At 33.3% G+C, this 17,298-nt stretch overlaps 1 long non-coding RNA gene across 1 annotated transcript; it reads right to left on the bottom strand.

Moving 5' to 3' along the window:
* Positions 1-6,556: 6,556 nt before the first annotated feature.
* Positions 6,557-11,368, bottom strand: LOC113779347. The gene is made up of 2 exons (XR_003469480.1): positions 11,154-11,368; positions 6,557-6,631 (listed from the first exon to the last, which is right to left on the bottom strand). It is a non-coding gene; the product is annotated as an uncharacterized LOC113779347 (long non-coding RNA).
* Between the last annotated feature and the right edge of the window lie 5,930 nt (positions 11,369-17,298).

The following is a 17,298-nucleotide window of genomic DNA, read 5'->3' as shown; positions in this document are numbered from 1 at the left end:
TTTTTTTTTTCAAAAAAACATAGTGTAGTAACTTTTCAATGAAAATAGATTCCATATTGGCCGATGCGACTATGTTTAGATAGGAGATTATTTGGGATAATTTTTTAAAAAAATAGTGCAGCACTTTTCTGATGTGATGCCTGTGAGATAAAAATATAATTAAAAATATATTTATGATACAAACAGATAAATTTGTGTAAATAATTTGCTATCCAAACTAATTCGTTGTGAGGGCCCGAGTTACATATGTATCCATATCAACATTAATCAAGCAATCAATACATAAAAACTGAACCATCAAGTTGTATTACATTAAACACGTAAGAAGACGACATTAAATTCTTGCTTGCATGATTTGCTAGATTTCAAATGATTCTTTCATATTGTTGATTATGTACCACATGTATATAGGTATCGATAAGGGTACCTCCTGAGAGGACCACAGTGATAGAACCTTTTTCTTTGTTAAATGTATCAACTTTTGCGAATTTGTGTTGATGGTTTTAATCCTGCATGTAAATTTCTATACAAAAAGTAGTATATGTCGTTCGTGAATTTGTACTTTCAGTTTGTGTGTTCAGCATATGGGTGCACCAAACTCAATAAAATGGTTGTCAAGTATGTTAAAATTCCATTAAATATTTGGAAGAGTTTGTTTGGAGAGTTTTATGTGAGTAGTTTATCTGCTGGATTTTAACTTAGATTGATATTGATATTCTACGCTTTCTAATGAGATTGAAAATCATTTAAAGTTTGTATTTTTTTTTATGTTTTATTGAAGGAGAATATTATTTTGATACGACACTTTAAATCCTTAATATCTCTATAATTTCTAGTAATCACGAGAAAACACTTAGCGACAAAATATCACAAAAAGGAATACAAACAACATGCAACGTACGCTCTCTTATACTAGTTACTTAAAATATAGGACAAAAAAACATGATTTTAGTCTAGTGCTCTAAATTTGGATTCAAAATGTTTACGGACGTGTTCAGAAATCACCATTGCCTGGAATACAACATGTACATGATCTCGTTGATAATCAAATTCAGTGAAGAAGTAATTGATGAGGGGAAAAATTCACTTTTCATCCCTAAATTTTGAGTTAGGGACACATTTCATTCCCAAACTTTTAGATGCACCATATTTAATATATGAATTAATTATATTTTGCCACATTTAGTCCAAAAATAGTAAATTGTTTAATTTGGATGGAGAAAGTCACATGTTTGGCATGCGGTTGTTAAGTAAAAATAATTTCTCAATCAAAATTAACAGTCACGCCAATCTTCTCCATCCAAATTGAATATTTTATCATTTTGGTCTAAATGTGGTCCAAAATAATTAATTCATATACTAAATGTGATGCGTCTAAAAGTTTGGGGACGAGATGTATGTCTAACTCAAAATTTAAGGACGAAAAGTGGATTTTTCCTTAATTGATATTCTTAAAATGAGCTATTAGATTCTTTTGTTAAAGAATAAGAGACTCAACAAACATCTTAGTTAAGAGACTCGACAAACATCTTAGTTATGCACATTTTCTTTTCGCTAGATTCCTTTCTTTTCTCCTTCGAATGGTGACTCAAATTGACATTAACATCACCGTACACCCCAAACACGCAACGGATCTTCTGTCCCACATCCTGTGCCACTCTCTATCCCACTTTTTATTATATTGCTATTTCTCCTATATAAACATCATATTTTAGTTCTTTTTTGTTTTCTTAAGATCCAGTAACTATTAATTGAGTAAAATATAAATACAGTAGCTTCAAAAAAGCAATATATAATAGAAAATTAAAAAATACAGCATAAAATTCATAAAAAATCTCATTTTTTATGCATTTTGGTTTTTTGAGTTTGTTAAATATTGTGTATTACTCAATTAATAGTTATTGGATCTTAAGGAAACAAAAAAAAAATTAAAACATGATGTTTATGAAGAAGAAATAGCAATATAATAAAAAGTGGGACAGAGAGTGGCACAGGATGTGGGACAGAAGATCCGTTGTGCCCCAAATATGACTATTCATACCTGTTTCCAAAGAATTTGGGACCGGGCCACCCTTAATTATTGTGCTTCCACAGAATTTTGGGACCAGTCCATCCTAATTAAATTATTGTGCTTCCTGGTCCATCCTAAACTAATGTGCATCCACATAATATTGGGACTTGTCCTTTGTAAATTATTGGAAGCCAGTCCTTCCTATGCGTTCCACGTTTTAGTACAAATGTCCATGCAAAATTAGTTACGTTTTGATTTCCTCTACAATTATTCGTTTACCGTAATTCCTCTACAATTCCACCGCTATATTTGATATACAGAACTAGAAGACATACAACTTGGTAAAATGAAGTTGAATGGTGGTGCTGGCTCAAATCGTTTTGCTCATAAAATTAACTATAACACTCCATTCTATCTGGCAAGTAAGGAATAAACAGATTTTCCAGCAAATTCAAACTTCTTGTATGTGGCAGTTGTTGAAATGGTTGTCACTAGAAGTGGCAAAATGGATTCATATCCACCAATCCATCCATATAAACCAACCTTAAATGGATTTGGATGATCCATATAAATTTAATGGTTTTAAATGGATAACCATTTAAATCCAATTATATTGGTGGATTTAAATGGATTATCCATCTTATCCATATACATCCATTTAACTTAAAAAATAGAAAACACATTTATAAAAATGTGAGATAAAATCTTGTGGGACCATCTATTCTTTTCTTCATAACTTTCTCATATGTCAAATTAATTTTGTGGGACCACCTATTCTTTCCTTCATAACTTCCTCACATGCCAAGTTGCCAATAACATTAATTGCATTTTATTTGCTTCTAGTTCCTAGACTTCTTCCATCCTTTTCAAAATTATATTTTAGTCTCTACTCTTGTTTTTTTTAATTAAACTCTCATGTAGTAATGATTGCAAACATTTATATTCTTAAGTAAAGAAAAAGCGAGAATGCATCATGCAGTGTCAAAATAATTTTTATTTTTTTAATTCTTTTATTTATAAAAAGAATTTTTCTAACGAGTGTCCCCGCAACATTGGTTAAGATATGTAAATGACACCTTTTTTTTTTTTTTCCAAATCCTCATACTTGCAATCCCTCTCCCCTTATCACCCAATCCAACTATCCAAAAAAAAAAAAAGACACCTAATTTACTAAGTAATATAAGGTAGCTTGTATATCAATGGTATAATAAGGAGTTTCATATATTTTTAGGTACTACGTGCACATGTGATGAAAATATTTTACTTGTCAAATAACATAAGATTTCTTATCAGAACTCCACTTTTATTCAAGACATCACTCTTGAATAGGAGTGCAAAAAATTAGAAATGTAAACTTCTTTTCACTGTAAAGCCGTATTCAATTCATTCAAAAGTTATAAAAATGTAGCCAAGTTTTTAATTGTTCATTACTTTACAAAATGATACTTAAAGTAATGACGAAATGTTAAATTGACCACAGCAGTTAAATTTTCTTGGAATTAAACTTATTTTATGAAGAACTGAAATAGAGTAGTAGTACAAGCATTTGTTATTACCAAAAGGTTTTAGATGATTTAAGGATAGAACTTTGGGGATCTGTATTTTTGGAAAAAAACATTTGGATCTTAAATTTAGGATTTGGGAGAGTAAATGGATAAATGGATGGATCATGGTTTACACTATCCATTTAAATGACATCCATTTAGATCCATTTATTAAATGGTTTTAATTGGATTGGATCAATTTGATCCACTATCCATTTAACTAAAACCATTTATCAACCATATATCCATTTTGCCACTTCTAGTTGTCACCACCATTCAGATGATTCTTGCCTCTTGGCATGGTGTTCCTCGAGCTAAAGAAAATTGGGAGCTTGCATCGGAATCCAGATTTGATCAGCGTTGCTTTGTTAATTGTTCGGTAGTGAATGCTTCAATTTTGATTCCGATTGTATAGTGCTAGAAGGATGCAGTAAAATTTTGTCCAAAGTCACAAGGAGAGAATCTGGATTCTTTCAATGGGAATGAAGCTAAAATGACAGATTTGCCCAAAGATAGTTTTGAATAAATTTAGGACCTCAATTGGCCACGCTATGCCCGTACTACCATGTCACATTATCTATTGGGAAGGACAAAAATGACATTACAGCTGTGGGTTCCACCACAATATCAATCATTATTTGGGCCCCGCCCTATTATGAAGGATGTCTTTCCTTCCCTCATTCAATTTAAGGTCTGTTTGGCAAATGGGTTTTTACCCAAATTTGCCTCCTATCAGTTTTTTATTAATTTTAATTACGGTAATTTTAAAAAAATTTCAAAATTTTTTATCTATACATTTTAAAATATCCAAAATACACAATAAAAATCCCGTTCTCCCTCTCTTCTTCCATCTCAACCCACCACCACGGTAGACTGGCCGGTGACAGCAGATGCAGCTTTTCTTTTCTCTCCCCCTATTTTCCCTCTCCCTCTCCCCCCTCCTCCCCTCCTCTTCCCTTCCCCCTCCCCCTAGTCCGATGGGGATGGCCTTCTCCCCCCTTCTCTCAGGAGGAGGGGGAAGGGAAGGGGAGGGGGGATGGGGGGGAGAGGGAGCAGAGGAGGAGAGAAAAAGCAAAAAAAATTCTCATTTTTGTTGTTACAACTTCGAACAGAGGGAGGGAGAGGTGGCGAGGGAGGGGGAGAAGAGAGGGAGAGAAAAAGCAAAAAAAAAAAATCCCGTTTCTAGTGCTGCAACTTCCGACGAAAGGAGGGAGAGGTGGCGGGAAAGTGAGAGAGGGAGAGGGAAGGGAAGGAGAGGAGGAGAGGGAGAGGGAGAGAGAAAAGGCAAAAAATAAAAATTTTTTGCATCTGTCTCTTCCGGCTGGGAGGGGTGGCGGCCTAGCAAGGGTGGGAGAAGGGAGAAGAAGAAGAGAGGAAAGAAAAGAAAAAAGAAAGGAAGAAAGAAAAAGAGAAAAAGAAAAGAAATAAAAAGTTTTTTATTTTAAAATTTTTTCTACAATTTCTACGGTAAGTTATAATAAAATTTAGGCAAACATTTCAAAAGATTCATTTGCCAAACGGATATTTGAATTATTATTTTACTTTAAGACTCTAGAGCAGAAATTTTACAATATTTGAATTCTTATTGTTATTGGTCCAAAGCAGCAATGTTAGAATGCGACATTCAGCGCTAATTTGCCATGTTTCATCAATGCTCGATCACTGATAAATCCGGTGAAAATTAACTCTCGAATCAGGCTTACAATTCCCATGTTTAAACTATAAAATTGAACCTTGACAATTTGTCCATCACCATAAACTAGTAAAACGAAAATACCCCAAAGCCTGAGAACTAGTGGCATTTTTTTGTAAGGAATCATAGAGACATGCATAGCGAATAATTTAAAAAATCAATAAAAGTTTATCATGTAATTAATATCTTTTTTGTCACACTTATCTTATATTAATTTTGAAATAAGTTGTACTTATTCTATTATTTGATTGATGTTCATTTCTTATACCAAAAGATGACCCCAACGAATAAATACCTAGAAACACTTTTTAAAACTCTTCCACTTAACGCTAAGAATTTCGAGCTATACTTCTTCAAATTGCCAGACATGATATAACTCCTTTTTCATCAGAGGTGTTAAATCCTTATAAGTTATTCACCATCTTTACATGCTTTAAGTATATACTTATAAGCTAATGATGTAAACATTCTCTATTACGAGAGCAATCATATATCAAAACAAAATATAACCTTCCATACTCAAGATACCATAATAATCTTAAATCTAAGAATTGATTACACAAATGTCATTTAGAGATTAATTCTTTGGCACTTAAAGAATATCCATATACGGATCAATCTAGTAAATTTGATTATCCTATCAAACACTCATATACTAGTTTAGGTATCTCAAACACTATAGTAGATGAGATCTAATACTTATTAAATAGAAGCAATATAGTATGTGTTAGTTTAACCATATTAACAGTGTCTTGCCTTGTTAATACTTTGACTAGAGATATTTAAGAATAAACATTATTTATAATCGAATGAATCTCATCATCATAACTCACATGATTTCATCGATTAGGTTTACTCTGAGGACTTTATCATACTTATGTAAATATAAGCAATCAATATTATAAAGATGTCACTTATTATAACATAAATAGTTCAAGTGAATATTAAACCCTAGAAGCTGATTGACTTTAAAGCATATACACTTTCAACTCCCACTTACAGTAAAGCCGATCACTCATAAGTCAAAGATCAAATGAGTCTACATGACTATCATATTTCCTTTTAAAATAAGTTTTAGTAAATGGATCAACTATGGTGCTATCCGCAGGTACTCTTTCTATTTTCACATTTATTCCTACCAATGATTTTCACCAAATCATGTGGTAGCATCTTAACAAGTCTATGGGTATGTAATGAGACCTTGGTTCCTTCACTAGAGCAAATTTTCTTTATAGTCTTAATACTGGATAAAGGATTTAAAATGAAAAGAACCAATCCCAGTTCTATTTGAACTTATAGATCCAAATGTTTCCCTTTGCCACTTCTCAAGTAATAACTTGTTACGATTTAATTGTAAAAATTTTAGTTATGTTTCACTTGAAACTATTTCAACACACAATAATATTATAAATAAATGTATAATTATTTGCAAATCATCTTTATAAAATTGTTTACAAGTATATTCTCAAACTTCCAATTTAAAATTTTCATGAACCAAAGGAGATAATAAGTCTAGTATATCGAAATGATTAATTCTATACAATATAGACAAAACTTCTTATTGGATCAGTTCATCTTAAATGAAATTAGCATCTCACCTATGTACAAGGGAAAATTTGCTATTAGCTATCGGAAGATTTGATATTCGAGAATGGAGCTAGCTTTGTCCAAAGTTGTTAGTAGAGAAATCTGGATTCTTTTAATGGGAATGAAGCTAAAATGACCGATTTGCGCATAGAAAGTTTTGCATGAATTTAGGACCTCAATTGGCCACGTTGCATGGTCCAATTATGCGCGTAGACAGTTTTGCATGAGTCTTGGACCACGTGGTAATATTGTGGGTCCCATTACCATGTCACAATATCAATCGGGTCCCACCCTTGTCATGGAAGGCAAAAAATGAAATTGTTGTTATGGATCACATCATTATTTGGGTCCCACTCTTGTCGTGCAGGAGCTCTTGTTTTCCAACGTGGACGAGCAATCTCTTTCTTCTCTCCTTGATTTTTGTTACAGTTTTTTTGGTTCAAGTCACAGGAATTTGCATTTGTGAATAATTTTATTCAAGCCAAATCGAGCCTTACAAAAGGAAACTCTCTCAAAATTATCCCTTTTATTCTCATAAATTTCGAATTCGAAACCTCATAATTAAAAGAATGTAAGCTCCTTCCACTTACACTAACATCCATCCACAACCAATCCGTTTGTTACATTATGTATGGGTATATGAGTGACTTGTGGGACAACTATATTGTATGGTAGGAGTGATCTTTATCACAAAATATCATCGACTAACGAAACCACTATTGTCAAGCTCACTTTCTTTCGGATAGTTTTTAGACAAAAAATAAATGGGACAGAATAAACAAGCAATCGGCAGATATAAAGTTGCATGTTTAGATTTTGCATAGGCATGGTCATTGCTGGAGACATATTGGATAGTACGTAATTATTAATGTGAATACCCGTGTTATGCAAGGCACTGACATTATTAAAAAAAAATTAAAAGAGAAGGTGAATTAAAAAAAAGTAAAAAAATTGTACCAATATAATTAAAATTAAGATTTGTCTAGCAATAATTCAAAGTATGCTAAAATGTGAATATCATTTAAGAACTACATTTTTGTGAAAGATGGATCTTGAAATAATAATAGAAATTTATATTAGAAAATGAATGATATATGGATAGAAATGAATATAATCGCATGTTTTATTTGATTTCAAAATGAAATAGTTACAAACATTATGCATTCAATTTGATAATCTTGTATGAAAGCAATATTGGTAGTTTAATTAACTCCATTGAATTTTGTGAAATTCGTACTACAAAAAAAAGTTTAGCGAAACTTGTCTTTCTTAGAAATGAACTTGTTGAAATCAATCTTACAAGTTTGTGATCAGTTGTTAATTCCAAGCTTGGTGTAGACTTCCGTTTTTTGATTAGTTGTTTGCTCCTTTGCAATTTTACAACTTTAGAATTGAGACGCAATTGAAATCAATGATGGAGTCAAGAGGGGTTGATGGGAGGTCATGGCCCCCTTAAGTTTTAAAAATTTTAATTCATAGTGCATAAATATATGTGTGAAATAAATTTAATTCAATGACATATTATTGTGAAGAACGTTTTGAACAATTTTTTCAAATATTAAACTATGGAGAATTCAGAAGAACTATACTATCTCCGAAAAAATTCAGAGAAACTATGGAGAGGAAATGCAGACAACACACTTCATAACTCCCAGAAATTTATCGCAATTCCTAGGAGGCTAGGACTGAACGCCACTTTTTCGAACATGCAGTGCATGTCTTGTCCTAGTAAGTTATATTTTTTATTAACAAAATTTATTTTAGCATGGGTCCCAACTTTCAAGCAACCTGTATGAATTCTTTCTTCCATGGTGGCTTCTCCCATCACGCCTCTACTAAAACCATGCTCAATTTAGTAATTTCTTACATATCATCTTATAATTGGTAACTCTTAACTTTACCACAAAAATATCAGAAACGGTTTCACCATTTTGTAGAATTCACCGTAACTTGTCTTTATTATTGTATATATTTTCATTACGTCTAGCTAATCTTTTGCTTGGAGACTGATGAACCACTTGAGTTATGATTGTGGTTGATGATGGTTGATCTCATTGATGCATTGTGCTTGACTTATTTATTTATTTGGCTTTAACACTTAGGGTTGCTTGATCACAAACCTTAGGTCACACTAGTTGATGTATAGGCAAAAAATTTTGCTATTCATTGATAGAAAGGAAATAAATGAAATCGAAGAAGTAAATACACCAAAGTAGCGATACATTTAATTAGGTATTTGCTTTGCATTTTATGAAATAGATGCACCATTTACATTGGATCTCACCACGAAAGTAGGGGGACTTTAGGATTGGTAATGCCGGGGGCGAGTCTCAGTTACCATTGGAAATGACCCTGAGCGAGACGAGCCATTAGTGAGACCCTGGTCATTTGATTCTCGATTACGCTGAGGATATGAATTCTATACCCCCAGAGCCTTGGGTTAGTTGTTTCCACCTTTTCTTGGCCTGTTTTTACTGTTTTCATGGTATGGTTTATTTTGCTTATTTTATGACTTTATTTGATAGTCTACACAATCGAGCAAGTTTAAGTCCTTAATAATTGCGTCATGATGCTCCCAACAGGTTTGACCCTTTATGCCCCTATACTCACTTACTATCCATATAGAGTGAAATTGAACTTAATTTTATATGCATATTTCACGCACGCCAATTCTGAACTTGTTAACTAGGAGCTTTTCTTCTTTTTACTTGAATAGAATCATATCCTTCATTTTCCTCTTAATGCTTTCACTTTGAATATTCAATATATGGATCTACCAAACTCAAAAAAGTAGTTGTCAAGTCGCTAAAATTTCATTAAATTTTTGGAGGTACTTGTATAGGGAGTTTGATGTGAGTAGTTTATCTTCTTAATTTTAATTTGGTTTGATATTGATAATCTATGATTTTCAATAAGATTGAAAATCAATTAAAGTTTGTACAAAAGTTTTTTTATTTGTTTCGTTGAAGAAAAAAATTAGGCTTTGTTTTAATAATCCAATTCAGCACTTAAACTTAATGAATTAGATCTTCACATGTTAACACGCGTTTGATAACGAAAAATTGAATATCTAAATTAATTAAATAGCACTAAATTTTCTAGGAAAAACTTGCTCCTAAAAATAAATGATAAGTTATTCATTTATTACTTAAATGTGATATATACTCAAATGTATCAGATTTAATACTTAACAATTCAACATTTTAATAGATTTAGATTTTAGATTTCAGACTTTAAATTTCAATTTTCAAATTTCAATTATATCAAACGCACTCTTAGTCGTAGTACAACACTTTACATACTTAATATCTCTTTTATTTTTAGTAATCATGAGAAATAAACTTTGTGACTAAGTATCACAAAAAGTAATAGGTGTAATGTGTGACGCACATTCTCCTACACTAATTACTGTAAGTACAACACAAAAAGAGCGTATTTTTAGACAATAATACGTACAATGTGCAACACACATTATCTTTTTTTTTTTTTTGTTTAACAAAGTACATTTTTGGAATTAATTTAGTAAGAACTTATGCATGAATTCCTGCTATACGCTTGTCATATTGAATAAAGCTATTTTTTTTTCCTCATAATCTTCTAATGTTAAATAGAGTCAAAATCAAGTAAAATCTCCTTATATCCAAAAATGTTTTTTGATTTTCATTTAAAAAACATAACCAATACGAAAGGATATTGCTTTTTGCCTCGGAGAATTGGTCAAAGTGGTAAGGTGGAAGTGAGAAAATGTGACCTGCATCAGTTGGGGTTTATTTGTGAGTAATTAGTGCACATGTCAAGAGATTAGAATGTTGATATCATGGAGATATATATGAACATTATCGATGACGGCTATACTCCATAATGCTACTCTGGATAATACTGAACAAATGATGCACGAGAAGTTGGTGGATCAAGTAAAATGAAAAAAATAGTTAAGTTATTGAAACTTTTATCCAAAATGGTTTCTCAAGTTGAGTTTTATCCAATTTAGCTTGGTTGATAAAATATTTATAATATTCATACAATTTTAGTATAATTGTAAAATTTTGCTTTAGCTTAATTGTATGAGTTGGCAAATTTCAATTATCCTAAAATTATGTTAGTTTATAACACATATTGTAAGAATTAGATCAAATTGGAGAACCTGTAGATCCACTTTTAGCACTCTTCTTTACCTCTTTTTCTCTTTCCCTCGTACTTTTGGGAGAATTAGGTACGTAATTAATCAATCCAGATGATGTAACATGAATTTGGTTATGTATGGCACGTTGCTTCTTGTAAGAAAAGTATTCATTTATATACTTTCATTTTATTCAACATGATTCACTATCTCATGAATCACTGATATACTACATAGTTACATTCCACTCTAGTGGGAACTGAAACACAAACTAAAAGGGGCATATATTTTACCCATTATTTAGTACTCGTTTAGCCTGATATTGGCTGTCTAGAGCACAAGCACTAATCATGGAATTAATATTTAGCCCAAGGCCACTCACAATATAGTGAACTTCCATTAAAGTAAAGAGTGCAGCCGTTGTCCATGCAACAATTGCCGCAGCCTGTGTAGGTCTTCGTTCCATTACAGATCTTGTACTCAATCAGTATGCAAATCGGTGGGCAAGGCCTGATAGGCCCGAGCCTGACAGCCATGACTTCCACATTTGCTCCCAGAAGAATCATTCCTGTTTTCAGTACCAAAATCATTTTATATCGTGTGCAAACCAAATCCCGTATAGGGTTTTGAAAAATGCTTGAAACTTATATATATATATATATATATATATATATATATGTATGTATGGGATGAATAGTTCTCTTTTTAATTTTTAAAATTGCCCCAACAGGTTTAACTCGTACAAAAAGGATAAAATTGTACATACCACAAAACAGAATAGCCATTGCACCAATCTTGCTGATTGCCATGATTCTTTAACTAAACAATGAGAGACTCCATAACTAAACAATGAGAGACTCCACATATATATTAATGTGTTTGAATTTGTCAACGGGGTGCTTTTCTTTTTTCGCTTGAATAGAATCTTATCCTTCATTTTCCTCTTTATACTTTTACTTTGAATATTCAGGATATGGATGTACCAAACTCAAGAATATAGTTGTGAAGCCTGCTGAAATTTCATTAAATTTTTGGAGGAGTTTGTTTGGAGAGTTTGATGTGAGTAGTTTAACTTCTTAATTTTAATTTATTTGATATTAAAATTCTATGACTTTCAATAAGATTGAGAATCAATTAAAGCTTGTAAAATTTTTTTTATATGTTTCATTGAAGGAGAAAATTAGTCTTAGTATAACACTTTAATGCTTAATATCTCTTTTTTTTTTCTAGTATTCATGAGAAAAAAAACTGTAACTAAGTATCACAAAAAGTAATATGCATAATGTTCAATGTACATTCTCTTATGCTAGCTGCTCTAAGTAGTGGACGAAAGGAGCATACTTTTAAAAAGTAGTACGTACAATGCGCAACACACATTATCTTGGTTTTTTTTAACTAAGTACATTTTTGGAATTAATTTGGTAAGAACTTATGCATGAATTCGTCATATTGAATAATGCTAATTTTCTTCCTCATATTCTTCTAATGTTAATTTAGAGTCAAAATCAAGTAAATCTTCCGTAGAGATGAAAATGTTTTTTGATTTTTTATTTTAAAAAGATATCCAGTGTGAAAGGATACTTCTTTTTGTCTTGGAGAATTGGTCAAATTGGTAAGGTGGAAGTGAGAAAATGTGAGCTGCATCAGTTGGGGTTGATTTTGAGTAATTAGTGCCCAAGTCAAGAGATTAGAATGCGGATCACATGGTGGTATATATGAACATTATCCATGACGGCTATACTCTAACGGCTCCATAATGTTTTTCTGGATAATATTGAACAAATGATGTACAAGAAGTCGGTGGATTAAGTAAAATGAAAGAATCGTCAAGTTCTTGAAACTATTATCCAAAATGGGTTTCTTGAGTTGAGTTTTATCCAATTTAGCTTGGTTGATATAATATTAATCGTGAATATAATCTAACTTATTTGTATGAGTTGACAAATTACAATTATCATGAAATTATGTTAATTGGACAAAATTCAATCGGAGAAGCTGTAGACTCTTTCTCTCTCCCTCGTATATTTGGGAGAATTAAGTACAATTTTTTGAGATGCAATTAATCATTCCAGGTGGTGTATCACGAATTTGATTATGTATAGTGTAACAGCCCCACTTTCCCCTAAGGCGAACCAAAGGGGTGAGCGGACTGCCTGCCCAGCTCTCGCCAGGACTACGGATCAGATTAGAGCTATCCGCTTCAATCCGGAACTTACAAACTCGCGTAAACAAATCAAAATAGTAAAACAACCCAAGATAAAATGAGATGACATCCGGAGCCTAAGGCGAACCAAAATGGTAAACGATCCGGAACTTACGAACGAGCGTAAACGAGTCAAAATGGTAAAATAACCCAAAATTTAAAAAAAAGAAATCCGAAGTCGGCCATGAATAGTAACCGACCCGTCAGAACCCAACCGAAATAGCTAACAAACATTTACATCTGATCTTTAGCGTTTACAAATCAAAATAACATACAAAAGCTTTCAAAAGATATTACATATACACGGTTTGCCAAATCAAAAGAGAAACGCCCCAAAAGTACACTTAGGGTTTTAATACATGAGCTATACAAAAGATATGTTCAACTAGCTCAATTTGGCAGCCATTTGTCAAATCCAGACCAAAAGGGTTTATTTTCCTGTAAGGAAAACAAAAGGAACGGAAAGGGGTGAGCTTGCGCTCAATGAGGTACCAAACAGATAGCATTAAAATCATGGCATTTCACATTTAACAAATCAGATACACATGTCAGATGTAAAGCAAAGGAACCAATGATTCAAATCAGAAGGATACGGGTGGCTCTCAGGAGCCAAATTTCCAGCGCAATACTTGATCCAAACCGGTTGACTCTCCATCAACGTATATAGAACCAATGCGTCCGTAGACCCCTCTTATCACCGAATTCCGTCCACCAAACACCCCTTTACCGGGCCCGCTCACCTCAAACGAACAAAATGGTAATACTCGAGTATACCCGGAATCAAGGGTCTTAATACCCAAAATCCCCGAACAGACTACCGTGGTTCGTTATCTAATCGTCCAGGCCCTTGCCGGCCCGACTCGAATAACTTAGCCACAGGATTGAGCTCATAGGTCATAGAAATCCGAACAGATGCAGACACAGATAACAGATTCAAATTTTGCATAGTAAATTGGCATATGAACAGACTAGAGAACGAGTGTGATAAAGTACACCCTCGTCTCGAACAAATAAACAGATTGCAGAGCAGAAATCAAGTTAAATAGCAATGGAGGGGAGTGGTACACTCACCGGCTCAACTTCAAAAGTTTTCACTTCAGATTGGCCTTAATCGCCAAGAAACCCTAAAATAACCAAAATAAACCAATTGAAGGTTTCATATCCAAAATCGAGTAAACGGAATGCACAAGTGAGGCTCGACTACACGTCGTACGCCTTGCCCAAAAATACTAATGCAAGGGTGCAAAAACATGATTTTCTTGGAAACAAAAGATAACATGAAGACCTAGGGTCAACAACCCAAAAGCCCTTCATTTCTACCAAAAGGCAAATCCAACTTAAAAGAACCAAACGGCCTAGAAAATCGGGCAGCACTTCCCCTAAATTTCTTACTTTTCCAGCCATTAAGGCTTCATTATTTCCTCAAATCAGCCCCAACATTTCACACCAAAGGTCATCTCATTTCCCAAAAGCCGTACAGGGCTCAAAGTGGTACAAGTACAAAAGTTAGCTAGGAAACAACCAAAATGAAAGCAAGCCCTAAGAGAGACTCGATGACGAGTCATAAAACAATGCTGAACACAACCCCAATAGGGTCTCATATGCATAAATAAGCATGATAGCAAACCAGAAATTAGAAATAGCATTAGTCTTGGCCCCAAATAGAAAAACTGTTTTGCCCTTATTTTGCGGTAATGGGGTCAAATTCACTACGATTATCGGATGGGGGTGTAAGACCCACTGTTTCGAAGCCAAGAAACAGAGCTACAACAATGTAGAAGGTCACTCAATCCAGTTCCTAACACAACTAGGTCAAATATGCAAAATACTATACCAGAATTCCCAAAACAGGTTTGCAAATCACACAAAACTGTAATTACTATAACTCAGTCTATACAAGTCCAAATGCCGAAATTCAAAAGGCATATGATAGCTAAGACATCCAGTAACATTTCATCAGAAGACGCCAACTTCAAAATCCAAACCAAATCGAGTCAAAATAGGCAATTACTATCGCAGTTCCGCACATTCTGTTCACCAAAAACAGCAACAGTAAAAACGGCATAACTCTCTCTATACTAATCCAAATGCCCTGAAATTTTGCAGGCACTTCATACTCACCAATACCTACAACGTTCATGTTTTGAGCAAAGTCCAATTCGGCCGCTAGCTATGACCTAAAATTTCGGACAGAATAGGGGGTTCATGAACCCTAACTTTTCACAATTCACTTCAAATCCAAAATTGGTTGCATTTAACCACAATTCACACCTACTTAGGCCAAAGCCCCTTATTACCAACCATCATACTAGTCCACAACATCAAAATCATATGAAACCAGAAAATTCATCATAAAATGAAAACTTCACTAAAATCCAAGCCAAACCAAGAAAAAATCATATATTCCAACACTCAAGCCACTTCTAAGATACTATAACCATCATTAGGTGTAGTAGAGGTTCAAGCATCACTTACCAGTATCAAGAGATGTAGAGAGGTGTTGGCCACCTTAGAGCTTCAAACAAACTTCACTAATACCCTTACTATTCACTAGAAGGGAAAGATTGTATGGAGTAAAAAACTAAGTTAAACACTTTGATTTGGTGGATTTGGACAAGTTGGAAGCTTGAAATGTTGAAGAATTTTCTTCCTTCTTGCAAGTGAGAGGTTCGGCCACAATGAGAAGAAAAATGGTGAATTTTGTGATTTTTTTGAGATATTAATCCTTTGGTCAAAAAGTCAAAAATGTGAATAGTATTTCTTAGTCAACTCCAATGACTCTGTTGATCTTCATCAATCAAATCTCACTCTCTACTTATCTCTTAACACCCGATAAATTTTTCACAGTATCCGAAACTTAATCTTATTGGCCGAATTTTTCCGAACTTTTCGCACTAGTGGGTCCCACATCCAATATATATTCTTAATTTTCTAAAAACTCTCCAATACTAGAAAAATTATCTAAAAACTATAATTGCTCATAAAATTTTCCCAAGAAAATATTTCTAGCCAGAAAATGCAGAAAACATGCCATTAAAGGGGATAAACCCTAGGAAAATTATTAAGAGGAATTTACGGGTTCTCACATATAGCACGTTGCTTCTGGTAAGAAAAGTACTCATTTATATACTTCCATTTTATTGAACATGATTCACTGTCTCAAGAATCACTGATATAGTACTCGGCATAGTTATATCCCACCATCGCGGAAACCGAAATACATACTAAAAAGGGCATATATTATACCCATTATTTAGTACTCGTTTAGAGTACTATATCTTGTAAACTCCTTTACCATATCCCAATTTTTGCTTAGGCGGCCAAGTGAAGAGTACAGCCCTCGGAGAAGCAGCAATTGGTGCAGTTTGTCTCGATCTTTACTCCATCACATATCACGTACTCGACAAATATGCAATAGAGTGGGCAAATCTGGTCAGGCCTAGGCCTGACGGCCGTGACCTCCACATTTGCTCCCTGTTTTCAGTACCAAAATCATTTTAAATCATGTGCAAATCAATTGAGAGATGGGATGAATAGGTTTCATTATATATATAGATAGGATGAATAGTTCTCTTTTTATTTTTTGAAACTGCCCCAACAGGTTTAACTCGCATACAAAAGAATAAAATTGTACATACCACAAAAGAGAATAGCCATTGCACCAATCTTGTTGATTGCCATGATTCCATGGTTCTTATATAGACTGAGAAGCGTAAAGAGTGAGAGTCTATCAAGCTACTAGGTGCAAATATTCTGCTTATTGTGCTTCCACAGAATTGTAGGATTAGTCCATCCTCAATTATTGTGCTTCCGGGTCCATCCAAAATTATTGAATGTGTTTGTATAGATGATTATTTGGAATAAATATTTTGAAAAAACACTGTAACACTTTATGTAATATGATGTATATAAAATAAAAAAAAGAGATAGAAAGATAAAAAAGTATTTGAAAAATATGTTTACGATGCAATTATATAATTTTTTACAAATAAAATGATATCCAAACAAACACAATCTTCCTCAGAATTTTGGAACCAATCCATTCTAAATTATTGTGCATCCAGGTCCATCCTAAATTATTGTCCTTCAGCAAAAATTTGGGACCAGTCCTTCGTCAATTATTGGGATACATTCCGTTCT

The sequence above is a fragment of the Coffea eugenioides genome, chromosome 8 (assembly GCF_003713205.1).
Source record: "Coffea eugenioides isolate CCC68of chromosome 8, Ceug_1.0, whole genome shotgun sequence".
Classification (NCBI taxonomy): Eukaryota; Viridiplantae; Streptophyta; class Magnoliopsida; order Gentianales; family Rubiaceae; genus Coffea; species Coffea eugenioides.
The sequence above is the reverse complement of the archived record's forward strand: the minus strand, read 5'-3'. Positions and strand labels throughout refer to the sequence as shown.